At 46.7% G+C, this 12,477-nt stretch overlaps 1 protein-coding gene across 1 annotated transcript in view; it reads right to left on the bottom strand.

Moving 5' to 3' along the window:
• The window catches only part of TLL2 (tolloid like 2), a 102,269-nt gene that overhangs the window by 49,084 nt on the left and 40,708 nt on the right, over positions 1–12,477 (bottom strand). The window lies entirely within an intron of this gene.

Here is a 12,477-nt window from a genome sequence, read left to right as displayed (position 1 = left end):
CAGTTCTGGTGAACACTGTCATATTGTGACCATCAGAGAAGCTTCTGGAAGAACAGGGTAAGTCAAACTTGATGTTACATGTTGCTTTTTAACTTCCTCATTCACCAGTGGTCAAGAACTTCTTAGCGTAGAAAAAACACTTTATTGCACTGGATTTTCTAACCACAGAGAAAGTGATGATTTTATTAAAACAAGCTCTGCTGGGAAAAGGCATTCAGAATGCAGAACAGATGTTTCCCAGAGCTGGTGGAGAGTCTATAGCAAAAACCTTTCATAAACCACCGGGCCCTGGAGATCTGAGCAAATGATTTGAGATAGATCCTTCAGCATTTCCTGTCAGTGGGATAGCTGGAGTTCCCTCAATTTACTTAAAGAAATATAAATTAAAGAGGAGAAGAATTCTGAACCCCAAATTCCCTGCAGGAATCTGTTTTTCATATTCAGAGTAAGCTGACTAGATCCAATAACTCAGGAGAGTCCCAGGGTCCAGAGGCTTGACAAGCAGATGTGTCATCTCCACATCAGCTCTGCGAATGCTTGTGCAGGGCGAGGACACTGATCTCCCAGGGAAGTTCACGAGAAGAGGAAGGTGAACGCAGCTAAGCAAATGCAGGGGTGCCACAAACATGAGCTGCAAAGCACCTAATGCACCAAGCCCTTCTGCTGGCCATCCACGTTTGGAGCAGCAGAGCAGGCAGAGCAGAAGTGTAGGCCACACCGTTCCCCAACACCCTGTGTTTTCCCTGGGCACTCCATACTGTTCTGGAAGTGGCAGCATCACTTTTACACTGTGATGCATCTTCTTCTTAAAGAAGGCATTGCAAGAAATGGGACAACCTGACCCAACCTCTCCACCAACCTTTCAACTGAGAGCTTAAGGGGAGCAATACTCTCTGGAGGCAAGGAAGGACCGAGAAGACTGAAAGGGGCCTTTTCCTGCAGGCTGCAACAACCACCTCTAGAAAGACAGACGGATGAGAGAGAAAAGAAAGAAAAAGGTTAACTACAACCTGTGTCATGTCACCGATTTCTTCCAGTGAGAGAGAGTCCTGCAAGTCCCTGGCTTCCAGTGTTTTTACTGAGGCAAGTGAAAATTATTTAGCTGTTGCTAAAGTGAGTACACAGGTACTCTGGCCATGTGCATTTCTCTGCTGTACGGCCAGGTCCCCACACACGGTGTGCAACTTCTCCCCTCCCAGCACATCAAAGCGGTAATATGTAGCACCAACTACCCCTCCACCCCATTGCACTTGATTTCTCATCAATCTGATGGATCAAGATCTATTTCTAACAGGTGGCTGCCTCTCCACCACATTCTTCTTGATTCACAATAACCCCTCTCCTTCCCTGTTTCTCCTTTGAAAGGAAAGAAAACCAGAAGTGAACTTGCAGGTGATAAGGAAACTGTAAGACCTGGCTTGCGTTCGCCCATTACTGTTCTAGCAGGCAGTACAAACCCTCCCAGCCCCCCCTCTGCTAACATCCCTTTCCCTCTGACCTGCACAGTCTAATTGCTTCAGCCTCACTCTACTGTGGGCCCCTTTGGGCACGGCCACGCACAGCTCCCCGTGCTGCCTTGCAGCATCCCCCTGCCCCGTTCCAGCTGTGGGCTCCCAGTCAGAGCCTGGAGCTCTCTACAGCCCAGCCAGACCGTTCCTCCCACTCAGCCTTCCTAATCCTTTTGTTTTCCCCCTACCTTGTTTATACTGGATAAAAATTAACTCAAAATGAAAACACTACGCTGGAAGCTAAATTATGTTGAATGCAATTAAAACTCCTTCCATGGAGACTGTGTGGTGCCAGCACAGAGACCTTCCTTCCAGTTTGCTTTCTGCCTGGATATTCAGACACTCCCAATCTTGGAGCTTCTTGCAGGGTTTTTGGTGCCTTCTTACCCCTCAAGAGCCTGCACCATGTTTAACAGACAGTTGAGCACGCTAAGTAGATATAGCCAAGACACCACATCTGCTCGGTTACCTACCAGCTCCACCACAGCTGGTTTAAACAACACCCCAAACTGACCGCCAACAGCAGGGAAACTGAGGCACGAGCCAGCACAGAGGCAATAGGGCAAGTGGGGCTTGAAAAGCTTTGGGAGCACAAGCCAAACGTGGCCACTGCTGGGTAGCCTTATGCCACCTCCAGCCCCATGGTCAAACAGATGCCTGAATCACGTGAAGTCATTCAAGAAGCTGCAGGGGAGCTGGGGGGGCCAGTGGCGGAGGAGCTTTGCTCGCTGCAGTGAGCTGCCCACCGAGAGCTGCAGGCAGAGTCGCTGCCCCCTCCGTCCCAGCTGCAGTGCGGTGGGGGAGTCGGGCCTCAAATCCGCTCTCTGCCACAACCTGACTCCAGGGTTCAGCAACACCATCAACTGCAAAGAGTGGCTAATCCTCTCCCCAGCACAGCTTTATACATCTCACACTATCTTCTCTGCTAGAGGAAGTGGAACAGCAAGATAGTCTGAATATTTCCTTTTGCCTCTGATCTTTGCCCCGGAGAAACTTGTTACCCGTTCCCCAGGGCTGTCCAAGTCACCATCTGGCCTCAGAACTACAGCAGCAAACACAGTCCAGCGTTTCAGCCTAAAACTAATTTGCTTTCTTTCCCCACTTGACAGCTGAATAAATACTTTGTCCTTGCCATTTGAAAAGGGGAGCTGCAGAGAAGGTTTTTTTGTCCGCTGTAGCTACAAACGCCAGCCTTCTTTCCAAATTAGGCTTTAACAAGCAGCTCGAAGTGAACACATTTCTTCCACAAATGTAACCCCTTTCTGTTCACAATCAACCACAAGCGGTTTACAACTTCTTCTAATTTATTTGTTGTTTGCTATTATCCATCAAGCCATTTTGGCTACCGATTGTTTCTTGGACCTGCCAGCTATTTCGCTGAACGGGGTAAGCAAACTTTATTTTGTGGGCACAGCAACATCCCTGCTTGAAAGGAGAGAGCCTGAGGGTCAAGGCATCCAAGCCAGCCTTGCGGAGTGACCGTCCTGCAATGACTGCTCTCAGAGCTTATTACACCCTACTCTTTCACTGACGGTTTCTGCCTCCAAATTCATTTGCTAAAACACTCTCGGAAATGACAAGGCAGCCTACACAGTTGAGGCAAATTCAATTTTTCATTTGAGCAAGTATTCAAGGAAATTAGGCATTTGCCCAGCTCTGAAACAAATGCATGATTTAGGCGATTCCGCAGTTATTGGCTAAGCACTGTCGAATTTTACAATTAGGGTAATGGATTTAACTTCCAATGTAATTTCCATACGGATAAACTGATCTCCTCAAGTACATTTGCCCATGTGTTCCCTGCATCACAGTTAATTAATATAAAGCTATTTAATAACCTCCACTTAAACACAAAAGACTATTCAGACTCTTCTGGCATCAGTAAAAGGAACAGCCTCCCAGTGTGTTACACCAGCTGTAGACAAGAGCGAAAGAAAATTTAATTAAGAGCGATTGAGAGCAAGACAGTTGCAAACAGAAATCAGATGTTATAAATGCTCTACATGGTGACCACCCCAGCTCCATAAAGGGTTAACAAGGCCATCTAGCACCAACTTCCAGGTGCTTGAGATGTGCCCAAAAGAGAACTTAAGGGATGGGGAAAGCGGTGGGGCTGGGAGCCAAAGACAGGCAAAGTCAAGCAAGGAGCAGCAGGGCTTCAGCACTGTCTGTGCAGCAACCCTGCTGCGGCTATGCCCAAATCTGCAGCTATGCCCAAAGCTGACGGTGGCACCACATTGAATAGGAAGAAGCTATAGAAAAAGGCTGTTTGGAAGCAGCTTGGACCATGGCATCAACGTGTATAGTTTCTGCAGATGTCTTTGGGTGCTTAAAGAAAGTTAATTGCTCATTAACAAAATCCAAGCTGATTAATTTCTGATGTGCAGCATTTGGCAAGAGTGACACCGAGTTATTGCCTTCCTGGTTGATTTCTGAAAGCAGCATGTGAATTGGACTCACAGGATAAACACCACCAAAGTTTCTATTAAGAATGAATAAGTGGCAGAGTTTGAAATAGCTGGGGATTTTTGTTACAATGGAGAAAGTTTTATTGCTTGTGTGGATTAATTTGAGCAATATTGCAGAGCTCATAAAATCACTAAAAGAAAAACTATGTAAGGCTGAATGTTGGCTGCACAGCAGAAATAAAACCACTTATTTTGACAGGCGGGAGGCCACCATCCAGAAAACTTGATTTTAGGGAACAGTGCATTTACAAAACAAACTTTGTGGTGCATGTGACCAGCTGCCATCGGGAACCTAGACAAGATGAAAAAAATACATCTTACTCCATGGGGAACGCAGAGCAAGTAGCAGGGCTGTGTCATTCAGGTTGTGCTCTGGCAAGGGCCTAATGGTACCTTCGCCTATTGCTTGGGACTCTCTTTACCCTGCCCTGCAGGACCTTTATCACAAGCAAAGGGCAAAGAGGAGACAGACTTTATTTCTCTTGCAGTAAGTGAAGCATTTCTCTGCTTGTCACAGGCCAAGTTTGGAACACCGGAGCCCACTGTGTGAAGGAACACTGCAAGCCCCACTGGTCCTAAATGGTTTTGAAGCAACGTGTCATACTGGAAAGACCCTAGTCCAAAGAAAATGGAGACTGCATGCCTTTTGGTGGGACAGGTGGACTAAAGACTCTAGCACCTCTTGTTGCTACTCAGGCACATCATAAGCAGCACCTCGCTGCCTAGGGAGGCAGTGGACAGCTCTCCATTATCATCTGATGTTGACTCATACACTGTCTAGCACTCCAGGACACTCCCTCCTCCCCATCATACTTTGAGGTCACATAGGGACTGTACAAAACACAGCAAAAGTAGGAACAAAAACCACACTGGGAAGCAGGGATAAGGGAAGTAAGACAGAATGTGTAAGCATGCAAGACAGGTCTCCATGGGCATCACCTGAGGGAGAGGTCTGAGGAGGCAAGTAAGGAGGAGAACAAACTCCCTGTGGTGAATATAGGAAGGGAGAAACTGCCAAACACACTGAACCCTCTCTGGGCAGGGGCAAGGTGAAAATGCCTCCTGAGGGAGGAGAATACAGCACTACTGGAAGGGGGAAGGGGCTATGGGCGACCCAAGGATGACTGGGGATCTGTAAAGCAGAAGAGCTGAATGTGCAACACACGGAGCTTGTGGAACAAGGAAATCAGAAGAATCCCCCGCACATACAAGAGCAGGAGCAAAGAAAGGAGCTCCTGCTCTACAGCTCTCTCGTGCCCCTACACTGAACAAACAGTGGAATTCTTCCTTACTGGAAGCAAGCAGTACAGAAAGGGCTAAACAGCCCAGCCAAAAGCACAAAGCTGGCCTGTGCTGTGCTTCTGGAAGTGCAACAAGCAAAACCCTCCAGAGCAGAATCCATGCCTGTAAACTGAGCTGCAGCTCACTGGATGGGCCAGCACATATGCCACGCAGCACATCCCCAGGGCTCTAGACCCGAAGCCTGTGCGATCACCCCACAGGCACTGTCCGACTGCCAGACAAATCCAGTAGCAGTGGCAGGATGGGAACAGGCAGACATGCTTGACAAACCAATTTCCCCACTCCTGACAGCCATGGACCAGGGTGACTTGGGGCTGCTTGTCCATCAGGGAGATCTGTCCTCTTTGCACATATACATCTCCCACGCTTTGGCACCTTGACTTGATCACCTTCTCTCCACTCCTACTGTCAGGCACCAGACTGGCAGACTCTGTTCTGTGACTATCAAAAGGACATCCCTAAGATCAGCAATTAGAAAGAAAAAGCCCTCTCAACATTTTCCAAAAAGGACTTCAAGTTGGAACTCAGGAATCAAAAAAGAAAAGCATTTGGAGTGAAAATATCAACCCTAAAGATTAGCATTTGCTAGCAGGACAGCCTTAACTACAGGGGGAATTAGAAGGTTCATCAGCAACAGCCAAGGGTCATGGGCTTTCTAGGCAATTACCTTTATGCTGGAGAAAATCAGGCAGGTCTGCAAATGTTGCAAAAGGATTGCAAAAGTCTGGGATGGAAGGAAAAAACTCAATATTGGCTTTTCTGCAAAGAGATCACTGGCTTTTTGCACAGAAATGTGGAATTGGGAAAGGGGGTAACTCAGAAAAGCAGTATGAACAAGAGCGCTCTCAGCCCTAGAGGACTTAACGCAATTCTTCCAAAGAGGAGCTCCTGCTTGCCTTAGCAAACTACAGAACTACGGTAAATTCATTTCATGGTTGTCTGCTCTGGTAAAACCCTTGACTGAATGGACTCAAAAAGGTAAACATTGGGGCTAGTCATAGGAAAATCATTTGGCACAGCTCAACAAACCTCAGCATCAGGTCAAACGTCAGGCATTTGGCACCTACCTTTCCACAGAGCAGGCTGAGGCTCCTCTTCCTGTTAAGAGTCTGCATGGACTGCAAAGAGACGTCCCTAGAATGCACGTCATGTGTTGTGGAAAACTGAAAGGAGGTATGCAAACAGATGGACAGAGCCCTCAGACAGGTCTCTTGGAACAACAATGTTCCTCTACCCACATAAGAGGAAGCAACCTTCCCTAAAGATTTCCCAGTGGAAGAGCAGACCCCTGTAGAGAGTTCACAGATGTGGGTTATGTTACAGCACATACATCGTTATTTGCATTGCTCCCGGCCAGTTACGACCAACAGAGCTCAGATTAAGTTAGCACAACCCATAGATACGCTCTAAACTTAAATGAATTAAAGGTTGGGCCCCAGGCAGCCCTGAAACGAGCAATGCTGATGTCCGCCCCTTCTACCCTCAACCAAGTACCACTACAGCAGCAGAGCACCAAACATGAGTTACAAGGGAAAAATAGCTCTGAGCTTGGCATGCATGTGCCAAGTCAGCTGAATTTAACCCTCTCTCCTTCAAAACCATAAATCAGATCTTCCCTCAAATCTCAGTCAGTCATGGTCCAAAATCCCTGCATTTTTCTGGAAGTGCATTTTGCAGTAACTTAAATTTCACTAGGAACACTCAGTAGCATCAAAGAGACTTGGAAGTAATGTACAGCACTACTACTGGCCACAGCCCCTAGATTGAGCAATCTCTCCTCCCTGGGTGAAGCAAGAGAAGCCCTGGGTGTGACTGCTTCCAGCACCTTAAGCATTCCAGTCTTATTCTCCAGCCTGAGGATAAACAGTACAGCTCTTAGCAGGAGAGCTGCACTTCAGCAACCTGTCCTGCAAGCAATCCCAGCTCACATGGGAATCTACCCCTTGCCTCAGGAATGTAACCAGAGAACAGCAAAACATGTTTTGGGGGCTGACAGACCACCACATGTGAATGAAAAGCTGCTATGTAACTTGAAAAGCACTGTGGTCACCGTCCCTGTACCACACGGACTTTCAGGCATGCACTCACACAGGACTGCACATTCTCCTGCTCCCTTCCAGATCTCTTCAAGGTTTGCCTCCATACCCCAAAGCAGTTTAAGCACAGTGCATCCAAATTTGTGATTCCTGGGTTGTCGTGCTACAAAAAAAAAAGCTATGAGCCAGTCCTGAAACAGGAAAAGTGCCATGAAACAAGGTGACCACAGGCATCCCAAAACAAGAAAAAGCAAATTAGCCTGCTGCAGATATGGGGCTGGTGCAGATCTGGTGAAGCAGCGGAGTAGCTGCCTGCATTTTCACAGCACACTCAAGAACAACAGAGCTGGCGTGCGCCAACAAATCAACTCCCTCCTCTTATTAAAAGAAGGTTTAATGCAGAACTCCTCTCTGCCTCATTTGCCGGAGAATAACTTGCATGAATTTGCTGCCAGAGCCTGCAGCTATTCACGGCAGCCTTTGTCCCCTCTCTGATTTTACTAGAAACCCTGGGATCAAACCTATCCCGTCCCATCTGCACTGTTATCTGAAGTATTACTCTAGCTAGCAAAGACGCTCTGCAAATCCTTCCTGCCACTGATTTGTGGCAGTATGAAAGCCTCATCAAGGCCTTCAAGCCATGAGCCTAAAAACCTCTCAGGATCAGAGGCAAAGAAAACCTGTTTTGACTGTTCTTGAAAAGCATTCTTGGCGGCAGCGGGATGCAGAGTCAGTGCCTCAGCAGCAAGTCCGGCACAGCGTGGCATCAGCGAGGGCAGCCAGACTCCCCCGTCTTCTGATCTGCTGGTGCCAAACCCAGAAGAGACAAACTTGCCTTTCTCACTCACAGAGGTACCTTTTCAAGACTAGAAACTGCCTCTGCGATACAAAAATCAGGAAAAGAGGTAATACATCAGAAAGGTCCTCTTAATCCCTAAGGTGCCTGAAAAAAACTTAAATCAAGCCCATTAGGATTAAATAGGCACATCCTTCCCATGGGCGTGGCAAGAAAAGTCCTTCTTCCTCTGTGGCGAATGCTTCAGCAGATAAAGCAATAAAGCAAAGGCAATCACCTTGCACCAGTGGACTCACTTGGGTCCAAAAGAGAAGTGACACTGTGCAGTTACACAGCCTGCCTGTGGACTTTCTTGTTTCCCCACATTTCAAAGCCATCTGGGGGTTCTCAGCAGCACAGGAATCCTCAAAGCTTTGTCTCAAGTTTCTTCTAAATTAAAAATATATTGTAAAACCAAGTATTTTCACTGAAGTTAAAAAAAAAAAAAATCCATGAGAAACTTTTCAAAACTGTAAGCTCATTGAAATAAATCTTTCATCAAAGTGATTAGGAGTTGGTGAAGCATGGGCTTGCTGAGGATAGTGCTCACTGGCAGACCTCCAGGTATTGGATTAATTTCATTATGTTTTGAACCATTACTATACCTCTATGGGGCCAGATCCTAGAGGTGTCCACTTTAACACCACTGCATGAGAACAACTAATTTTCATAGTAAACATGACATCTAAACTTTATGTCACAGAAACAGAGATAGGGAGGTAGCTAACTTAAACAATTTAAATGCAAAGTAACACTTTCATTTTAACAACATCCCTTACTGGTTTTCCTCCTATCTAGCTGCAAAACATTTTTAAGGGGGAGGAGGAAATTTCCTGTTTGGCAGATTTTCTATGTGGCATTACAGATGGTAATAGCAAGATGAATGGCTAATGTGGAAGGCATAGTTTGGCCTGCAGGATCTCTAATAATACAAGAGGCAGCAAACAAAAAGAACACAAGCAATTTTCTGAGGTTAGGACCTAGGTTCAATGGACAGCAGCTAATGGGGGGGAAAAAAACCCATTTCTTTTCCTGGTTTAGAAAATCAGAAAAATTTTATCTCAACTCCAAGAAAAGTCAAATTGTGCAACTTTAAACAGTTCTTTTGCCAGATCATTGATGAGAATAAAACTAAGCTTCAGGAAAAGCAGATTTGAGGTTGAGACACCTGTGGAAAGGAGCACAGATGTCATATTACTGGAATGATTTAAAATTGGGTTGGAGGACAGCACTTTGGAACAAATCTTCAGGGAAATCCTGAAAGGGTCCAGACAGGAAATTAACTGGTAGTCCTGAGCCCTCTTAGAAGAGCATGTTCTCCTGGCATTCACTCAGAGTTACTCTGCACTGTTTGCAAATACCCTCTACTAACCCACAGCTCAGGGTTTTAACCAAGTCAACAGAGATCAACGTGTAGACACGCAAAACCAGCTCAGATTAAACGCATTATACTTAGCTGTAGACCACCATCATGCCTGCCTTTCCCTCAACAGGATCTGAAGAAAACCCCACGGCTATAAACATATCAGAGAATGATGTCTGCATGCAAAATGCTCTTGCAAAGCCGTCTGCAGTTTTCAGCTGCTCAACCTGTGCTCTCCCTGACAAATTCTTGGAAAGGAAGCTCCTCCAGAGCAAAGGAGACTGCTCACATGAATAAGGACTACCAGGGTCATATTCCACACTCCAGGAGGCTTTAAGTACATAACACATGTGATGCAATTCCCTGTGTAATGCCATTTCCCTATATGTGACCACTCACACAAAATAATCCAGGCACACCGGACAGAGACATCCAGACAAAGCCAAAGAGGGACATCATTGCTGGAGCTCTGAAGCATGGTACCAAGTTGGGTACCAAGGAGACAGCTACCCCTAACTGCGAATCCCACATGAGCCAGAGAGATGTGAGCCAATGCCCCTCAGAGGAAAGGAACCATGACCCTGCTCTGTGACTTCACCAGGAGGACAATGCTATTTGGGAATGAAACAGTACCTCCAATATTTGCTGAGAAAATGCTTGGAAACACTGAACTTCAAGGCATCCCATTCTCCCAGAAGCCAAACCAGGGGCACTGCTGATTCAGCAAAATAAAAGGCATCCCACTCTCAAGCAGGCTCACAAATTTTGAGGGTCTGAACAGCAATTATGGAATTTCTGCAAGTAGGAAATTAATGGAGAAAACAAGCCTGTAGCACATCCATGCTGTGAAACTAAGCTCAGCACAGGTATCTGTAGCAGAATCTAGGCTGTCCTCAGGTCAGATTCCCTGCCCCTCTCTCATGGGCCTAGAGAAGGGCATAGCTATCTTTCTAGACAGCAGACTGGAAGATGAAGAGGGGGAGTTGGAATGGGAAAGCTTTAAACATCTGACAGTCTCAGCCCTCATGAACCAAGGCAGAGCTTTTACTAAAACAGATCATCTCCAGTTGGATCCAGTGAAGTACCATGTCCCCTGTCATCCATAAGAGCACGGGAACCTCACTCCTCCTCCAGAGCCTGACAGCTGCAGATGCTCCACACAAGCTAGCAGAGTGTATGCCCATAAACAGCCCAACAGTGTCAAATGGCACCATTTTCACCCCTCCTCCCAGCCGAACAGAGTTTTCTGGGGACAAGGAAACAACACAGGGGAAGAATGCCTGGCCTAATAGCATGTTCAGAACTGCAGCTCCCAGATATGAAGAGCCTGTGTGTCTGTATATACGTATTAAGTACTTCCTCCACTATACAACTAATCCGATTAACAGCTTTAGGAAATTCTGAAATGTTATAATTCAAGGGGTCCCATTCATAAAAGGTCTTAGGCTGTTTCTGTACAGAGGTTGCATTCTTCCCACTGGAAATAAAAAAGCAGAGCACAGGACTTTCTCCCAGGGAAGAATGGGTCCCATCCCCACCATGCTGAAGTAGACCACCCTCTTACAATTCACATGAGTGTCAAGCAAGCCCCACAAGAGAAGAATCAACCCTTCCTGCCCCTGTAGAGAGCCCCCTCACAGGGCAGGTGAACACAGAGATCCCTCTGTGCGTGATCCAGAAAGCATGACAGTCACGGGGGCTGCCCATTTACCAGCTTGCACTTCCAGAGGCTGAAAGCCAGGGGAACGAATGAAGTCTGTTGGAGATGAGGACAGGGCCAAGTGAGTGACACGACATCACCATTCACCTAATGCAAAGAAAGCATCGTATGATGCACCAGCTTTGCCTCCGTCAATAAAAGGTGCCAGGAAGAGACTAGTCCAACCACACAGCATGAGCCACGGTTGTAAGAGACCAGCACCTGCATTACATGGTATGGATGCGGGTTATAAAATTCAGTTCTTTTGCCAGATGGTGCAGGTCTGGCACCAGTGCTGAGTGAAAGAAATGTGCTAGATATGACAACTGAAAAAGCCACCATAGCAAACTAATACAGTCAAACACTGTCTGGCTTTCCTTCCCCAGCAGTCTTCTCGTCTAACTTCAGGAGCTGACAAAGGGATGTGGAAGAGATGAACGCTGCCTGTCCCACTTAGTCCTCATTTTCTGATTTACCTTCTGCTCTGAAGGCAACCTACTCCTAATCACCCATCACCTGAGAACGTGCCACAGCCCAAAACATGTCATGATGGGCTAAGTGACATGACAATGCAGGATAATTACATTTCCAGGGAACAATCCGTAATCTGAAGAACTGGACAGCCCTCCTCTGCCCAGAATTTCAGCATCCGCATGAGTTTAATCAGTTACATCCACATCAAAAGCATGCCTCTGTGCTGGGAGATGGATGTGACATCTTTCACACTCATCCCAACAGCAAGCTGGAGCACTGATCCCCAGAAGAGGACCTACGCAGTGCTTAGATGCTCTGAAACTAAAGCTAGGCAGCCACAAGGATACAGAACCAGCCACCGGTCCTTATGAATGATATAGTATGAACTGAGATGCACAGGGGTCAGGTGAACATGTGATTTCAGTGATTTCTGTCTCTACCCAGCCTTTCTTCCTACTTGCTAACCTAACAGCGTATCAGCAGAGAGAGAAAAGAAGTTTGTCCTGACCTGCTCTGTCTCCAGTCTCTCTGGTGTGTCTCAGAGCTCAGACTTCCAACAATTTGTCTCTTGCAAGAAGAGGCAACAATACCCCAGGGAGCCCTCCAAACCAGTTGCAGAGTGCTTCAGAGACTGTTAGAGCTGGAGTCCAGTCAGAACTACCGAGTCAAGAAACAGCTCTGGTCTGGCACAAGACTGAGCATAAATAAGAGCTGTGCAGGGGGGCAACATTAGCATATGTTACCCCATCTATTGGCTTTACAGAAAATCAACACAATTGTTAACCTATTTCA

Source organism: Pelecanus crispus, chromosome 10, assembly GCF_030463565.1.
Source record: "Pelecanus crispus isolate bPelCri1 chromosome 10, bPelCri1.pri, whole genome shotgun sequence".
Lineage (NCBI taxonomy): Eukaryota > Metazoa > Chordata > Aves > Pelecaniformes > Pelecanidae > Pelecanus > Pelecanus crispus.
Note: the sequence above shows the minus strand (reverse complement) of the source record. Positions and strands in the feature narration are given on the sequence as shown.